This window comes from Mobula birostris, chromosome 2 (assembly GCF_030028105.1).
Source record: "Mobula birostris isolate sMobBir1 chromosome 2, sMobBir1.hap1, whole genome shotgun sequence".
NCBI classification, from domain to species: domain Eukaryota; kingdom Metazoa; phylum Chordata; class Chondrichthyes; order Myliobatiformes; family Myliobatidae; genus Mobula; species Mobula birostris.
The window spans coordinates 172,227,671-172,247,212 of NC_092371.1; positions in this window are offsets into that span (position 1 = coordinate 172,227,671).

Here is a 19,542-nt window from a genome sequence, read left to right on the forward strand (position 1 = left end):
AGTTCTGGTCACCTCACTATAGGAAGGATGTGGAAGCATTGGAAAGGGTACAGAGGAGATTTACCAGGATGCTGCCTGGTTTAGAAAGTATGCATTTTGATCAGAGATTAAGGGAGCTAGGGCTTTACTCTTTGGAGAGAAGGAGGATGAGAGGAGACATGATAGAGGTGTACAAGATAATAAGAGGAATAGATAGAGTGGATAGCCAGCGCCTCTTCCCCAGGGCACCACTGCTCAATACAAGAGGACATGGCTTTAAGGTAAGGGGTGGGAAGTTCAAGGGGGATATTAGAGGAAGGTTTTTCACTCAGAGAGTGGTTGGTGCGTGGAACGCACTGCCTGAGTCAGTGGTGGAGGCAGATACACTAGTGAAGTTTAAGAGACTACTAGACAGGTATATCGAGGGCTCTAAGGTGGGGGCTTATATGGGAGGCAGGGTTTGAGGATCGGCACAACATTGTGGGCCGAAGGGCCTGTACTGTGCTGTACTATTCTATGTTCTATGCTCTATGTGCCTGGAATCCATGAGACCACACGACAAAGGTGTCATTGACATATCTGAAGGAACATTTGGGGTGTAAGGTGGATGAACTCAGAGCCCTCTCTTCAAAGTCCTTGATGTAAAAATTAGTAATAGCCAGTTACAAGGATGATACCGTGGCCACTCCGTCCGTTTGTTCATAGTAGTTCCCCTTATAGAGGGAGTACATCAATGTAAGGGGATGTTCAGAGAGACTAATGGTACCCTTATCCAACTTGACCACAGGAGGACCAAGCTGTCCTTAATGGTAACTCTCGTGAGCAGGGACACCACGTTGAAACTGACCATTATGTCCTGAGTTCAGCTGGATGTTGGTTATCATTTTAACAAAGCCGAGATATGATGTCCACAGCCCCCAATATAGTTTATACTTTATACTTCATTGTCGCCAAACAATAAAGGGAAATATCATGGCCGTTAAATACTCAGCAAGGTAGTAAGTCAAAGAATCTATCCCACTGATTCTAACCCATCTTGTGTATCTTAGGGAGCCTGTAAACTCTTGATGGTACTGGTGCCTGAATCTGAAGTGTCTTGCATATGTCTGCTGGCAGTCTGGATTTCTTCAGTAAAGTGGAGGTCATCCTCGCAATCGAATCCTTGGGATCCCACTATAGGCAGGATCATACAGAATCTGTTGTACTTTCTTGTGATATTCCTTCAAGAACATCAGGACCATTATATTTTCTTTGTCCACTGGTAAGATCCCGATGGCTGGATTTCGCAGTAATGTTTGGTTTGGGGAAAATGGCCCTTTTGAGGGCCATGCAGACTTCTATCCTTACCTCTTCCACAGCATCCAGCGGGAGCTTTTAAATTGCTTGCTCCACTCTGCCAATGTAGTCGTGATAAGGTACAACTCTGGAGACTGGAGCAAAGTTTAGCCCCTTGCGATGACTGATCCAGTCATTTCATCAATGCTTTTGCCCGGTCTGATTGATGACATCCTTTCCTGGTCCAATGGTGCACTTTGTTTGGAAAGTTTGTTGTATTTCCTGACCTGCCTTATGGTGTTCCTTTGTGAAACTAGTTCACCTTGGGCAGTGGTGGGCCTGTCGATGTAGTCCCAATCACTAGGAGACAAGAGGGCTGAAAATTCCAGGTGAAGAGACACTTGTCTGTTGGTGTTGATGTCCAGAGAGGATCTAATGTAATGGATACCCTCCCTAATGAACATACATCCAAACATTCAATTTTGACAGAGATGGAGAGGAATATTTGCCTTCCATTCCGGACATTCTAAAATTATAGAAACCAAACGATAGTGTTGTGGATATTGTAGAGGATTGTCAAAGATTACAGAGAGATATTGATAAGATGCAGAAGTGGGATGAGAAGTGGCAGACGGAGTACAACCCGGAGAAGTGTGAGGTGGTACACTTTGGAAGGACAAACTCCAAGGCAGAGTACAAAGTAAATGGCAGGATACTTGGTAGTGTGAAAGTTGCCTCACAGGTAGATAGGGTAGTTAAGAAAGCTTATGGGGTATTAGCTTTCATAAGTCGAGGGATAGAGTTTAAGAGTTGCGAGGTAATGATGCAGCTCTATAAAACTCTGGTTTGGCCACATTTGGAGAACTGTGTCCAGTTCTGGTCTCCTCACTATAGGAAGGATGTGGAAGCATTGGAAAGGGTACAGAGGAGATTTACCAGGATGCTGGCTGGTTTAGAGAGTATGCATTATGATCAGAGATTAAGGGAGCTAGGGCTTTACTCCTCAGAGATAAGGGGGATGAGATGAGACATGATAGAGATGTACAAGATATTAAGAGGAATAGATAGAGTGGACAGCTGACATTTTTTCCCCAGGACACCACTGCTCAATACAAGAGGACATGGCTTTAAGGTAAAGGGTGGGAAGTTCAAGGGGGATAGTAGAGCAGGGTTTTTTACTCAGAGAGTGGTTGGTGTGTGGAATGCACTGTCTGAGTCAGTGGTGGAGGCAGGTACACTAGTGAAGTTTAAGAGACTACTAGACAGGTATATGGAGGAATTTAAGGTGGTGGGGTTATATGGGAGGCCGGGTTATAAGAGTCGGCACAACATTGTGGGCCAAAGGGCCTGTACTGTGCTGTACTATTCTATGTTCTATGTTCAGGTAGCCTTGGACATGGTGTCACAAAACTACAGTGCCACACCAGGTCGCCTTAAACCAACCCACCAGGATTTGGAGTATTCGGCGGTCTAACATGATGACATCGTTATGTAAAAATTTTTAGCATACTTTCATGTTTAGGTTTTGGAGCTCAATAAAATGTGTTATAGGTTTCATTAAACATAAAACACTTGACTTTGTTTTATTTGCAAAAATCTACACAACTATTAGATGTGCCATGGTCTTATAACATGACAGGATAGGTTTGAAAAGCAGAATGGTGTATTCCTGCACTAATTTATATTCCTGTCTGCACTGCTGTTGGCAGAATCTCATCGTACTCAGTGTCAGCAAATCAAAATAATTGACTGTGGACTTCAGACAGGGGAAGTTGAGAGAAACATACTAGTCCTCATTGATGGGTTGGGGTGAACAATGGAAAATTCCTGGCTGTCAGCATCGCAGAGCATCTATCCTGGCCCTACACACAGATGCAGTCAGAAAGGAGGAATGCCAGCAGCTATATTTCATTCGCAGTTTGAGGTGATTCAGTATGTTGCCAAAGACCCTTACAGATTTCTAAGTATAAATGATGAAAAGCATTCTGGCTGGTTGCCTCACCACCTGGTATGGAGCCTTCAATGCATCAGTTGGCAAGAGGCTGCAGAGGCTTGTAGACTCAACCAGCTCCATCACGAGCACAACCCTTCTCACTATCGAGGACATCTTCAAGAGACAGTAACTCAAGAAGAGGCATCCATCACTAAGGACCCTCACCATCTAGTACATGACTGCTTCTCGCTCCTACCCTCTGGGAGGAGATACAGGAGCCAAACTGTGTCTTTTACTCCACCATCAGGTTCCTGAACAGCCCTTGAAAACTACCTCAGTATTCCTCTTTTTCACTTTTATCTTATCACTTGTCATAACTTTTATGTCTTGCACTGTACTGCTGCTGCAAAGCTGCAAAATTCAAAACATATCAAAGTTCAAAGTAAATGTATCATCAAAGTATATATATATGCCACCATATACAACACTGAGATTCATTTTCTAGCAGGCATACTCAATAAATTCATAATAGAAAAATAACCATATAGAATAATAACCATATAGAATAATAAATTCATCATAGAATAATAACCATAATAGAATTAATGAAAGACTGCACCAACTTGAACATTTAACCAGTGTGCAAAAGACAGCAAACTGTGCAAAAAATAATAATAATAATAAATAAATAAGCAATAAATATTGAGAACATGAGATGAAGAGTCCTTAGAAGTGACTCCACAGGTTGTGGGAACATTTCAGTGATGGGACAAGTGAAGTTGAGTGAAGTTCAAGAACCCCTTGGTTCAAGAACCTGATCGTTAAGGGGTAGTAACTGGTCCTGAACCCAGTGGTGTGAGTTCTGAGGCTCCTATACCTTATTCCTGATGGCAGCAAAGAGAAGAAAGCGTGGCCTAGGTGACTGGTGTCCCTGATGGTCAATGCTGCTTTCCTGCGAAAGTGCTCTGTTCAGATATGCTCAATGATGGGGAAGGCTTTACCCATGATCGATTGGGCTGAATCCACTTCTTTTTGCAGGATCTTCCATTCAAGGGCATTGGTGTTTAAATACCAAGCTCTGATTCAGCCACTCAATATACTCTTCAACACACACATATAGAAATTTGTCACATTTTTTGATATCTTAACAGATCTTTGCAAACTGCTAAGTAGAAGTGCTGCCATGGTTCCTTTGTAATTGCACTTGTGTGCTGGGACCAGGGCAGGTCCTCTGAAATGATAACACTGAGGAATTTAAAGTTGCTGACCCTCTCCACCTTCGGTTCTCCGATGAGGACTGTCTCATGGTTTCCTCCTCCTAAAGTCAATAATCAGTTCCTTGGTCTCGCTGACATTGAGTAAAAGGTTGTTGCTGTGGCACCACTCAGGCAGATTTTCAATTTCCCTCATATATGCTCATTCATCACCACCTTTGATTCAGCCTATGATGTAGTGTCATCAGCAAACTTGAATATCATATTGAAGTTGTGCTTAGTCGCACAATCATAAGTGTAAAATGAGTAGAACAAGGGGCTAAGCACACTGCCTTGTGATGCTCCTGCGTTGATGGAGACCAGGTTGCCAACCTGAATTGACTGGGGTCTGCAAATGAGGAAATCGAGGATCCAGGGAGGTACTGAGGCCTTGAAGCTTATTGAATAATTTTGAGGAGATGATGGCATTGAATGCTGATCAGTACTTTATAAAGAGCAGCCTGATGTATGTATCTTTGCTGTTGAAATTTTCCAGGGTTGAGTGAAGAGCCAAAGAGATGGCAAAGCTGTGGACCTGTTGTGCTGGTAGACAAATTGTAGTGGATCCAAGTCACTTCTCAGGCAGGAGTTAACATATTTCATCATCAACCTCTCAAAACACTTCATCACTGTGGATGTAAGTGCTGCTGGACGATATTCATTGACCCAGATTACCACATTCTTCTGAGGCACTGGTATAAGTGAAGCCTCTGACTGCCAAAGGGTGAGGTTAAATATCTCAGTGAACACTCCAGCCAGTCGATCAGCACAGGTTTTTAATATTTGGCCAGGTATCCTGTCTGGACTGGATGCTTTTCACGGGTTCACCCTCCTGAAGACTGTTTGCATGTCAACCTCAGAGACTGAAATCACAAGATCGTCAGAAGCTGTGGAAGTTTGTGATGATTTGACAGTCTATGTGAACATAGGAGGCACTGTGCTCATCTGGAAGGGAAGCTCCATTGTCACCTATGTCGCTTGATTTGACCTTATAAGAGGTGATAGTATTCAAGCCCTGGCACAACTGTCAAGCATCCTTCATTGATTCAAGTTTAGTTTGGAATTGCCACTTCGCCCATGAGATGACTTTCCGGAGATTGCAATCTCTTGTAACTTTCTTGGTCACCAGACTTGGATGTCTCTGATCTGGCCCTCAGCAGATTGAAGATCTCATGGTTCATCCAGGGTTCTGGTTGGGGAAGACTCTGAATGATTTGTGGGAGCACACTCATCAACAACTGTTTAATAAAGTCTACGAGAACTACTGTGTATTCATTTAGATCCACAGATGACAGATTAAAAGCAAGCAGTCCAGTAGTCACTCCTCTGCCTCCCCTGACCACCTCTTTATTGTCCTTACATCTGGAGATTTGCTCTTTAGCTTCCGCCTGTATGCAAGCAGAAGGGTAGTCAAGTGGTCAGATTTCCCAAAATGCAGTCTGGGCATGGAATGGTAGACATTCCTTATCTTAGTGTAACAGTAGTCTAGTGTGTTGGGACCTTTGGTGCTACAGTTAGATGCTAATGGTAATTGGGCAGGGATTTCTTCAAACAAGCCTGATTGAAATCCTCGAATATGATTTGAAATGCATCGGGATGGACTGATATTTGTAGATGGCATCAGTCAGTATTTCAAGTGCTTGATTATAGTCAGCCAATAGTGTCATGTAAACTGTGGTTAGGATCATGGATGAGAACCTCCTAGGTAAACAAAACAGACAGCATTTTATCATTAGGTGTTCAAGGTTGGGGGAATGCGAGTTCAACAAAATCACCACATCAGAGCACCACCGAGAGTTCATCACGAAGCACAGATCTCACCTTTTGCCTTATGTGTGTGATAATAAATCTGATTGTTATTCTGATTACCTCTGGGTTTGGCAGATTGAGGAGCCTATCTGCTTCAAGCAGGCTTCAATTATACTAGTGCCTCAGAAGAACGTGGTATCCTGCCTCAATTACTATCGTCCAGTAGCTCTTACTGTGATGATGTGCTTTGAGAAGTTGATGATAAAACACATCAACTTCTGCCTAAGAAGTGACTTAGATCTGCTCCCATTTGCCTAGTGTCACAACAGGTCCACAGAAGATGCCATTTCATTGGCTCTTCACTCAATCCTGGAACATCTGGACAGCAAAGATGCATTCATTAGGATGGTCTTCATCAACTACACCTCAGCAATCAACATTATCATAAAAACTAATCGCTAAGCTGCAAGATTTTGACCTCAATATCTCCTTGTGCAATTGGATCTTCAATTTCCTCACTTGCAGACTCAAGTCAGTCCATACTGGCAAAAATAGCTCCTCCACAATCTCCATCAGCACTGGTACACCAAAAGGTTGTGCACTTTGCCCCTGCTCTATTCGCTTTACACTTATGACTGTGTGGCTAAGTACAGCTCCAATGCCATATTCAATTGGTTCACGAAATGCCTGTTCTGGGTTTAAGAATTGTCAGGACTGGCCGGGTGGGTTAGCGGTTTGCCAGGGCCAGTTTGAGGAAATTCAATAAAGCATGGGTAACTGGCGGGAGTAATACTGTCATTGGCTGAATCAAAGGTGTTGATGAATCAGCATGTAGGAGGGATATTGAAAATATGGCTGATTGGTGCCACAACAGCAACCTCTCTCTCAATGTCAGCAAGACCAAGATTGGATTATTGACTTCAGGAAGAGGAAACCATAGGTCCATTGGTCATTCCTCACTGGGGCATCAGAGGTGGAGAGGGCCAGAAACTTCAAATTCCTCAGTGTTATCATTTCAGAGGATCTGTCCTGGGTCCAGCATGTAAGTTCCATTATGAAGAAAGCATAACAGCAACTTAAAAGTTTACATAGATTCCGAATGACATCTAAAACTTCTGTAGATGTATGGTGAAGAGTATATTGTTTACATCACACACTGGTATGAAAACTGCAATGCCTATGAACAAAAAAGCCTACAAGCTGCAGTGTATACAGCCCAATCCATCACGAACAAAGCTCTCCCCACCGCTGAGTGCATCTACATGGAACATTGTCGCAGGAAAGCAGCAACCATCGTCAAGGACCCCTACTATCCAGGTCATGCTCTCTTCTCACTGCTGCCATCTGGAAGAAGGTACAAGAGCTTCAGGACCCCCACCACCAGATTCAGGAGCAGTTATTACCCCTCAACCATCAGGCACTTGAACCAAAGTTTCACTTAACATCCTTTGTTCCATTGCTGAACTGTTCCCACTGTGGACACACTTTCAAGGACTTTGCAACTTATTTTCTCGATATTTATCTCTTATTTATTTATTATTATTATTATTATTTTGGGTTTTTTTCTCATTTTGTATTTGCAGTTTGTTGTCTTTAGCACATTGGATTTCTGTCTGTCCTTTTGGGGCATCTTTCATTGATTCTATTGGAGTCTCTTTTATTTCCTGTGAATGCCTATAAGGAAATGAATCTTGGGGTTGTATATGGTGACATATATGTGCTTTGATAGTAAATTTACTTTGAACATTGAACTTTGATTCCCATCCCTCTTCTCTATTACCCAACAAAGATTTCAGTCATTGGGATCTAACAGCTGAAATCCAGTGACACCCACCATCTCATGACACTGTATCCATTCCATATTTGGACATCATCTCCAATACTTTGGTTTGGCAAGCTATTGCTTCCACTCACACCTCACAACCCCCATCCCCAGTGTTCCCTCCTTTGTCAGTATGCTTTGTTATGCCAGGCAAGTGCAGCCTCCTGCTATCTTGTTATGCTTTATCACATCAGAGATACCGTACAGACATAAACAAGACTGAAAATAGCATGCAGCGATTAGTCACAGCACCAACATAGATCTGAAAGAAACAAATGAGGGACAATTACATTTTTAAAAAAAGGCCAATAGCTCTCAAATTAGGTTTGGCCAATTTTGTGAAGCAGATAGTTTTTCGGTTTCTGTAACCAAAAAACTATGTTGCATAACTTCAATGATGCAGCATGCTTTACCGCCATTTAAAAGAGAATAATGGATTATTTTGCATCCAATTCCTCACTGGTGCCTAGAATTATTTGGCTTTGTTTCAAGGTTTCCACTGTGATTTTCATATTGTTTACCTCGAGTGCTGTACTAATCTCATTTCCAGGCAAACTTTCCACAGCCTGATTAACAAATGCAAAGCAAAACAAATCCCTGTCTGCTTGATCAAAAGCACCTGTGGATATATTATGCAGCAGTCCAGAAAGCAAAGAAGAAGTCTTAATGAAGAGAGCAGCAGGAGATATAGTTTGCTGTGTACACTTAGTGGCCACTTTATTAGGAACACGTGCACACTTGCTTATTAATTTATTTATTTGTTGAGACTCAGCCTGGAATAGGCTCTTCTGGGCCTTCAAGCTGCACCACCCAGCAATCCCGCGATTTAATCGGAGCTTAATCACAGGACAATTTTCAATGACCAATTAACCTACCAACCAATGCAAATATTCAATCAGCCAATCATGTGGAAGCAACTCAATGCATAAAAGCATGCAGACATGGTCAAGAGGTTCAGTTTATGCGACTTCTGCTCAGTTGAAGAGGGAGGAGTGATGGTTGGTGGCACTGGCTGTGAATGGTGTGGGGATGTTGGGAAATAGTGTAGGTTCAGGTAGGGGGGAGGATCTGGAAAATGAACCGCAAATGGAGGGTTCAGGTGAGGGTGGGTTGGCAGGAGGAGGTTGGAAGGAAGTTGAATCCAGATCTGGAAAACGGAAAAAGAAACATAATATTGGAATGATTTCAAGTGATGGAGAGGAAGGGGTGGATATTTTGGAAAAAAAAGAAGACTTCAAGGTATTGTTTAAATCTAAACTGGAACAACTGTCCTCCGTCAATCTCATTAAATTAACTACAGAGCTAAAAGTGGCCAAAGGGAGCATAGATTGTGCTTGTACTTTAAGAGGAGGGAAAGTGTTAATTGTGTGTCAGGATAAAAAACAGTGTGAGAAGGCATTACAATTGAAGACTACATGGCAAAAAGATAGTACCTATTTTACTTAATGAAATTAGAGTTGTTAAGGGTGTTATGTCAGGTGCTCCAGTGGAGATTTCGATAGAAGAGGTTAAATCTCATTTATTGGGACCCAAGTTTAAGGAGATAAAGAGATTGCAAGTAGTCAGAAATGGGGAAATGATTGATAGTTTATCTATATTGATATGTTTTGGAGGACTGAAGCTCCCTGATAAAGTTAGCATGGGGTATGTTAGTTATAATATTCGAGCTTATAATCCATCCACGCTTAGATGTTACAAATGTCAGAGGTTTAGGAATGTTGCGGCAGTATGTCATGGGGAAACTAAGATGTAGTAAGTGTGGTGGGGAACATAAATATGAAGATTGTGAAGGCATAAAGTTTAATTGTTGTAATTGCAGAGGAGAACATAATGCAGCTTATAGAGGATGTGAAGTGCTTAAGAAGGCAGCTGAAGTTCAAAGTTTAAAGTACAGTTAGGTGTGTCTTATGCAGAGGCTGTGCAAAACGTTAAACCAAACATTGATAAAGTATTCCCAGTCAGAGAACAGACTGTGAAGTTAGAGGCTAATTGTCAGCATCATACTTCTCTTACTAAAGATACTTCACTAGGTAGTATTGTTTAAATGAAGTTTGTGATGTTCATAATGGATGTAGTGAATTGTACTGCTCAAACTTCCAGTCGTACTGAGAAAATTAAGATTACTGTGAAAACTACTGAAAAGAATCTGGGTGTAACAGGTTGTTACGTGGGAAGCTGTAAGTGAAGTTCCAGTGGCTGGGATATCTGTAATTCACTCTCCTTGTGAAGGTACATAATGGGCATAAGAATATCACAGTGAAATGCAAGAAGCCTGATTTCTAATAGTCAATACTTTAAGAAGTTGTTTTCTGATTTATCAAATCCACCTGATGTTGTATGTATTCAGGAAACCTGGCTGTTACCACATTTAAGTTTTTTTTGCAGGATTATATTGTAATTAGGTTGGATAGATTAGTTGGTAGAGTGGGTGGTGTTGCAAGTTTTATAAGGAAGGGGATAGGACATAAAGTTGTGGATGTAAATGAAGTATAAGAGACACTTGTAGTACAAGTATTTGATTCAACGGATAGGGGTATTAAAGTGGTAATTTTTTTCAAATCCTTGTGGAAAGCTCTCGATTGATTTGCTGGAAAGCATATGTAGCTCTAGCTCACTAAGAACATAAAACATATGGAATAGTACAGCACAGTACAGGCCCTTTGCCCCACAGTGTTGTGCCAACCCTTAAACCTTGCCTCCCATATAAACCCCCTCCTTAAATTCCTCCATATACCTGTCTAGTAGTCTCTTAAATTTCACTAGTGTAGCTGCCTCCACCACTGACTCAGGCAGTGCATTCCACGCACCAACCACTCTCTGAGTGAAAAACCTTCCTCTAATATCCCCCTTGAACTTCCCACCCCTTACCTTAAAGCCATGTCCTCTTGTATTGAGCAGTGGTGCCCTGGGGAAGAGGCGCTGGCTGTCCACTCTATCTATTCCTCTTAATATCTTGCGAGGGCTACTGAGGTGACTTTAAACTAGAATGGTTGGGGGGGTGGGAATCAAATTAAAGAGACTAGGAGAGAGGAAGTTAGTTAACAACAGGGGGATGGGAACAAGTGCAGAGAGACAGAGGGGTGTAAAATGAGGGTAGAAGCAAAAAGTAGTAAGGTGAAAAGTAAAAGTGACAGGCCGGCAAATCCAGGGCAAAAATCAAAAAGGGCCACTTTTCAACATAATTGTATAAGGGCTAAGAGTGTTGTAAAAGCGAGCCTGAAGGCTTTGTGTGTCAATGCAAGGGGCATTTGTAACAAGGTGGATGAATTGAATGTGCAGATAGTTATTAATGAATATGATATAGTTGGGATCACAGAGACAGGGCTTCAGGGTGACCAGGGATGGGAGCTCAACATTCAGGAATATTCAATATTCAGGAGGGATAGACATGAAAGAAAAGGAGGTGGGGTGGCGTTGCTGGTTAGAGAGGAGATTAACACAATAGGAAGGAAGGACATTAGCCGGGAGGATGTGGAATCGATATGGATAGAGCTGCATAAAACTAAGGGGCAGAAAACGCTGGTGGGAGTTGTGTACAGGCCACTTAACAGTAGTAGTGAGGTTGGAGATGGTATTAAACAGGAAATTAGAAATGTGTGCAATAAAGGAACAGCAGTTATAATGGGTGTCTTCAATCTACTTATAGATTGGGTGAACCAAATTGGTAAGGGTGCTGAGGAAGAGGATTTTTGGAATGTATGCGGGATGGTTTTTTGAACCAACATGTCGAGGAACCAACTAGAGAGCAGGCTATTCTAGACTAGGTATTGAGCAATGAGGAAGGGTTAATTAGCAATCTTGTCGTGAGAAGCCCCTTGGGTAAGAGTGACCATAATATGGTGGAATTCTTTATTAAGATGGAGAGTGACATAGTTAATTCAGAAACAAAGGTTCTGAACTTAAAGAAGGGTAACTTTGAAGGTATGAGACGTGAATTAGCTAAGATAGACTGGCAAATGACACTTAAAAGGTTGACGGTGGATATGCAATGGCAAGCATTTAAAGATCGCATAGATGAACTACAACAATAGCTCATCCCAGTTTGGCAAAAGAATAAATCAAGGAAGGTAGTTCACACATGGCTGACAAGGGAAATTAGGGATAGTATCAATTCCAGAGAAGAAGCATACAAATTAGCCAGAAAAAGTGGCTCACCTGAGGACTGGGAGAAATTCAGAGTCCAGCAGAGGAGGACAAAGGGCTTAACTAGGAAAGGGGAAAAAGATTATGAGAGAAAACTGACAGGGAACATAAAAAGTGACTGTAAAAGCTTTTATAGATATGTGAAAAGAAAAAGATTGGTTAAGACAAATGTAGGTCCCCTTCAGACAGAAACAGGTGAATTAATTATGGGGAGCAAGGACATGGCAGAGCAATTGAATAACTACTTCGGTTCTGTCTTCACTAAGGAGGATATAAATAATCTTCCAGAAATAGTAGGGGACAGAGGGTCCAGTGAGATGGAGAAACTGAGGGAAATACATGTTAGTAGGGAAGTGGTGTTAGGTAAATTGAAGGGATTAAAGGCAGATAAATCCCCAAGGCCAGATGGTCTGCATCCCAGAGTGCTTAAGGAAGTAGCCCAAGAAATAGTGGATGCATTAGTGATAATTTTTCAAAACTCTTTAGATTCTGGACTAGTTGCTGAGGATTGGAGGGTGGCTAATGTAACCCCACTTTTTAAAAAAGGAGGAAGAGAGAAACCGGGGAATTATAGACTGGTTAGCCTGACATCGGTGGTGGGGAAAATGCTAGAGTCAGTTATCAAAGATGTGATAACAGCACATTTGGAAAGCAGTGAAATCATCGGACAAAGTCAGCATGGATTTGTGAAAGGAAAATCATGTCTGACGAATCTCATAGAATTTTTTGAGGATGTAACTAGTAGAGTGGATAGGGGAGAACCAGTGGATGTGGTATATCTGGATTTTCAAAAGGCTTTTGACAAGGTCCCACACAGGAGATTAGTGTGCAAACTTAAAGCACATGGTATTGGGGGTAAGGTATTGATATGGATAGAGAATTGGTTGGCAGAAAGGAAGCAAAAAGTGGGAATAAACGGGACCTTTTCAGAATGGCAGGCAGTGACTAGTGGGGTACCGCAAGGCTCAGTGCTGGGACCCCAGTTGTTTACAATATATATTAATGACTTAGATGAGGGAATTAAGTGCAGCATCTCCAAGTTTGCAGATGACACGAAGCTGGGCGGCAGTGTTAGCTGTGAGGAGTATGCTAAGAGGATGCAGGGTGACTTGGATAGGTTAGTTGAGCGGGCAAGTTCATGGCAGATGCAATTTAATATGGATAAATGTGACGGTATCCACTTTGGTGGCAAAAACAGGAAAACAGATTATTATCTGAATGGTGACCGATTAGGAAAAGGGGAGGTGAAATGAGACCTGGGTGTTATTATACACCAGTCACTGAAAGTGGGCATGCAGGTACAGCAGGCGGTGAAAAAGGCAAATGGTATGCTGGCATTCATAGCAAGAGGATTCGAGTACAGGAGCAGGGAGGTACTACTGCAGTTGTACAAGGCCTTGGTGAGACCACACCTGGAGTATTTGGTCCCCTAATCTGAGGAAAGACATCCTTGCCATAGAGGGAGTACAAAGAAGATTCACCAGATTGATTCCTGGGATGGCAGGACTTTGATATGATGAAAGACTGGATCAACTAGGCTTATACTCATTGGAATTTAGAAGATTGAGGGGGGATCTTATTGAAACATATAAAATCCTAAAGGGATTGGACAGGCTAGATGCAGGAAGATTGTTCCCGATGATGGGGAAGTCCAGAACGAGGGGTCACAGTTTGAGGATAAAGGGGAAGCCTTTTAGGACCAAGATTAGGAAAAACTTCTTCACACAGAGAGTGGTGAATCTGTGGAATTCTCTGCCACAGGAAACAGTTGAGGCCAGTTCATTAGCTATATTTAAGAGGGTGTTAGATATGGCCCTTGTGGCTAAAGGGATCGGGGGGGTATGGGGGGAAGGCTGGTACAGGGTTCTGAGTTGGATGATCAGCCATGATCATACTGAATGGTGGTGCAGGCTCGAAGGGCCGAATGGCCTACTCCTGCACCTATTTTCTATATTTCTGTGTTTCTATACCTCTATCATACCTCTATCATCCTCTTCTCTAAACCAGACAACATCCTGGTAAATCTCCCCTGTACCCTTTCCAATGCTTCCACATCCTTCTTATAGTGAGGCAACCAGAACTGGACACAGTACTCCAAGTGTGGCCTAACCAGAGTTTTATAGAGCTGCATCATTACATCGTGACTCTTAAACTCTATCCCTCGACTTATGAAAGCTAACACCCCATAAGCTTTCTTAACTACCCTATCTACCTGTGAGGCAACTTTCAGGGATCTGTGGACGTGTAACCCCAGATCCCTCTGCTCCTCCACACTACCAAGCATCCTAAGGGTTGTATGGTGTGGGGATTTTAATGCATATAGTTCACTGTGGGGTTGTTTGTTTGCAGAATGATGGTAATGGTTTGATTGTAGAAGAATTTTTAGATATTTCACATCTTGTATATCTTAATGATGGGAGAGGCATAAGATTTAATGTTCATAATGCTTCTGGCTTATGGGTTGGCTTCATCTTCAAATTTAAAATGTTTGGATGTGATACAAGCACAGGCTTTAATACTGTGTCGTGATGCAGTAAGACCATCTCCTGTTTCAACTTTACTGATTGAAATGGGACAATTACCATTACAGTTGTGGAGGATGAAGTTGTTGTTAACATACTGGGTTAACTTGAGGGGGCAGAGACCTAATCACCCTGTTAGAAGTGTGTTGGAAGACTGTTGGGAACATCATAAGAAGAGTGTTTTTAGGTTTGGGTGACTGGTTTCTCATCACACTATGAATGTGGGTTTGCTGGTTTAAGTAATTTGTTCCATGGTAGCTTTTTCGACAACCCCACCATGGTTTTTTCCAGTGGCTTTAGCTGGTGCATGATTTAATGAAGTCCAAAGATCCTGATATGCCCGAGAGTCTGTTGTTCATCAGTATGTTAAGAAGAATTATTATGATATGTTAACATGTTTACTGATGGATTAAAAGATAATTCAACAGGAAATGCCGGTGTGGCTGTTTTGTGCCTGAATTACAGGTAACAATAAAGAAACGTCTTACTAACTATTTATCAGTGTATACTGCAGAACTGATTGCCATCATTTTGGGCTCACAGTGGTTGGAGCAAATCTGCCCTTGCAAAGTTATTATTTGTTCAGATTCTTTTTCGGTTTTGACTAGTCTTAAAACAGGTCAATCTAGCAATAGGCTTGATTTACTGCTGGAAGCCCTTCAAACTTTATTTCATATTCAAGGTATTGGTCCTCTTCTTATGGGTTCCTGCACATAGAGGTGTTGAGGGGAATGAGTGGGTCGATTACTTGGCCAAAAAAGGCTGTTAAGTGGATATAGACCTTCCACTTAACAAATCAGAAGCTAAGCAGTTGATACAGCTAAGAATTGGCAGATAATTACCAAGACCTGTGAATAATAGGCATAAGGGAAGACACCTTTACAGAATAAAACTCTTGGATTGATGGGAGAAGGGGGTAAGACAAGAAGGGAGGGAATTATATTGACTCAACTTAGAATTGGACATACTATGCTTAATTATTCCTTGTATCTTGTTGGAAAACATCACTCTGGGGTGTGTAGGTGTTGTGATTGTGAAGAGGTTGAACAATTCTTTTACAATGCGAAGCACACAAGGTTGAACGAAAGCAAACGCAGACTGCAATACCAGCTTTAGGGGTTGACAGTTTTCATTGAAAAACTTTAGGTTATAAAAGTGACTTTAATTTAATTCATAATATTGTCTTTCATTATTTAAAATCTTAAGGGCTTTTTCAGTTTAAATTTAGTTTTCAGTTGATAAAAAACTAGTAGGGGTTTTATTTCCCAACTCTCTACACCATACTCCAGTTCAATTGATGGTGGTATTGCACCTTAAATTGAACTGCCAACCATCATTAAAAGTCAGAAGAGGAAGAAGGTGTTCAGTTTTTGTTCAGACCAAATATCAGAATGAAAAAGAAATGAGATCTAAATGACTTTAACAGTGGTATGATTGTTTGTGGACAGGCAGGATGGCTTGAGTATCTCAGAAACTGCTGAACTCCTGGGATTTTCACACAAGAGTCTCTAGCATTTAGAGAGAATGGTGCAAAAACAAAAAGGCATCAGTGAGAAGTAGTTCTGTGGGCATAAATGCCTTGTTAATGAGAGAGGTCAGAGGAGAATGGCCAGACTGGTTCAAGCTGACAGGAAGGTGACAGTAACTCAAATAACCACACGTTCCAACAGTGGAGTACAGAAGAACATCTCTGAAGACCGAATGCACAACTTGCTGAACCTTGAAGTGGATGTGCTACAGCAGCAGAGAACAATGAGCATGCCCTCAGTGGTGATTTTATTAGGTACAGGAGGTATCTAATAAAGTGGCCACTGAGTGTATGTACTGTATATGATTGAATTTTATTGGTTTGCTTGCATATAATGTCTGCCGGCCTGAGTCCATGCCCACTGGAGGCTTGAGGACTGTCCTGGTGTTAAAGGACTGTGTATGCGAATAAGTGGGAGGGAGGAACGGGACTTGCTTTTGCTGTTTGGTATGCAGCCTGCAGTTTGAGGAGATTTAGTATGTCACTAAATACTCTTACAGGTTCCTACAGATATATGGTGGAGAGCATTCTGACTGGTTGCATCACAGCCTGCTGTGGAGGGTCCAATGCACAGGATCACAGAGGATTGTAGACTCAGCCATGTCCATCATGGGCACAACCTTCTCCACCATCTGGGACATCAGTGAGACACCATCTTTAACGACTCTCACCATCTATAACATGCCCTCTTCTCATTACTACCATCGAGGAGGACGTACAGGAGTCTGAAGACAGTCACTCAACATTTTAAAACTGCTTTTTCCCCTCTGCCATCAGATTTCTGAAAAGCATTTGAACTTAATGTTATTCTTTTTGTTTGCACTCTATGTTGATTTTTGTTATTTATAGTAATTTTATGCCTTTACTCCTCGTTGCTCTGCTTATTCCCTCTGCTTCAAGAGTCTGATGGTGATGGGGTATAACTTTTCCTGAACCTGGTGGTCTCTTGTATCCTCTTCCTGATGGCACCAACAAGAAGAGAGCATAGCCTGAATGGTGGGGGTCTTTATGATGGATGCTGTTGCGACAGCAGTCTGTGTAGATGTGCTCAATGGTGGGAAGAGCTTTACCTGTGATGGACTGGAATAAATCAGATTTTGATGCTAAAGCTTTTGAACACTTTTCATATGTAATTTGAATTTATGTAGAAAAGTTCTTTCATTTGATTTATTTAATTTTAATTTATTGTATTGCATTTAAATTAGGTGATGCAATTACTGAGAAATTCAACTATTGTCAGTAGCACTGAACACGTTATGTAATTAAGAGTCATAGAGTGACCTAGGACGAAACAGCTCCTTCCGTCCATTATTTCCATGATGCCACCAAGAATCAATATATACTGATTTCATTTGCCAGCACTTGCTCATAACCTTTATGCCCTGATGATACAAGTATTCATCAAGATACCTTTCAAATGCTGTGAGAGTACCCTCCTACACTATCTGCTCAAGCAGTGTACCCCAAATTGCAACAACCCTCTGGCTGAAAAGCAATCCTCACATTCCATCTAACCCTCTTACTCCTCACCTTCAATCCATTCCTTCTGTTTTAAGGCATCACCCTTACACAGAACATAGACCATTAGAGTCACAATACTTGCCCTTCAGCCCATAATGCTATGGCGACCTTTTAACTTACTCTAAGATCAATCTTGCCCTTCCTTCAAAATAACCCTTCACTTTTTCTTTCATCCACGTGCCTATCTAATAGTCTCTTAAATGTCCCTAATGTATCTGTCTCTACTAACACGACGGGCAGCACATTCCATGCACCCACCACCCTGTGTCAGGCACCTCTCTCTGATAACCTCCTGTACTTCCTGCCAAACACCTTAAAATTATGCTCCCCTCAAATAAGCCGCTACCAGAAAAAGTCTCCGGCTGTCCATTCGATCGATGCACCTTATCATCTTGTACACCTCTATCAAGTCGTCTCTCTTCCTCCATACTCCAAAAACAATAGCCCTGCCTTGCTCAGCCTTTCCTCATAAGACATGCTCTCTACTCCAGGCAGCATCCCAATAAATCTCCTCTGCGTCTGCTCTAAAGCTTCCACATCCTTCCTATAATGAAGCAACCAGAACAGAACACAATATTTCAAATGCTGTCTAAGTTTTATAGAGGAAGAGTTAAGGGGAAAGTTTCTCAGTATTCTTCCTACTGATGTCCATCTTGATTTTGAACACCTCTGTCAGGTCACCCACCCCACCCGCCGCCTCTTCTGCTCTAAGGAAAACCAGTCGAATCTGTCCAGACACTTTGTTAATGAAGTGATCTATCTATCAATCTACTGATAAGGCTCTTCTGCAGCCTCTCCAGTGCAATCACATACTTCCTACATTGTGTCTATGCATTGTATCCTCCAAAATTCATTCCACTGTGGAATTTCAGGGGCAAAGTAAAAAGAATGACAGAAACTATACAGTCTCTTTATAACACTTTTGTATAGGATAAATTTCATAGTAATTGTATGGTAGTGTAGCGATTAGTGTAACATTATTACAATGCCACAACCTGTGTCCAACTCTGCCACTGTACATAAGCAGTTTTGTGCATTCATCCTGTGACCATGTAGGTTTCCTCCGGGTGTCCGGTTTCCTCCACATTCTTCCAATATACATATTAGGGTTAACAAGCTGTGGACATGCTATAGAGGGCTGTGGAAAGGAAGATTAGATTATTCTTGGAGTAGGTTAAAGGGTTGGCACAATATTGTGGGCCGAAGGGCCTGTGCAGTGTATTATTGTTTTCTTCTCTTTCCCATTCTCACTCTTCTTTTACACATTGGTTTTTGTCAGACTTTGTTTATATATAGTTTTCCATAAATTCTGTTGTATTATTTTCCTGTAAATGCCCACAAGAAAATGAATCTCATGGTAACAGATGGTGACATTAATATACTTTGAAAATAAATTTATTTTGACTTGACTTCCTCTATGTTCTATCTCAGTGGCAACTTTATTAGATTCTCATGTTCCTAATAGTGGACACTGATTGTACATATGTTCACGGCCTTCCTCTGCTGTCGCCCATCCACTTCAAGGTTCAACATGTTGTGCATTCAGAGATGCTCTCCTGCACCTCACTGTTGCAACATATGATTATTTGTGTTACTGTTGCCTTCCTCTCAGTTTGAACCAGTCTGACTATTTTCCTCTAACTTCTCTCATTAACAAAGCATTTTTTTCCCTCACAGAACTGCTGCTCACAGGATTTTCTTTTGTTTTATTTTTGCACTATCATGAAAAGCCCAGGAGATCAGCAGTTTCTGAGATACTCAAACCATCCCATCTAGCACCAAAAATCACTTCATGGTCAAAGTCACTTAGATTACAT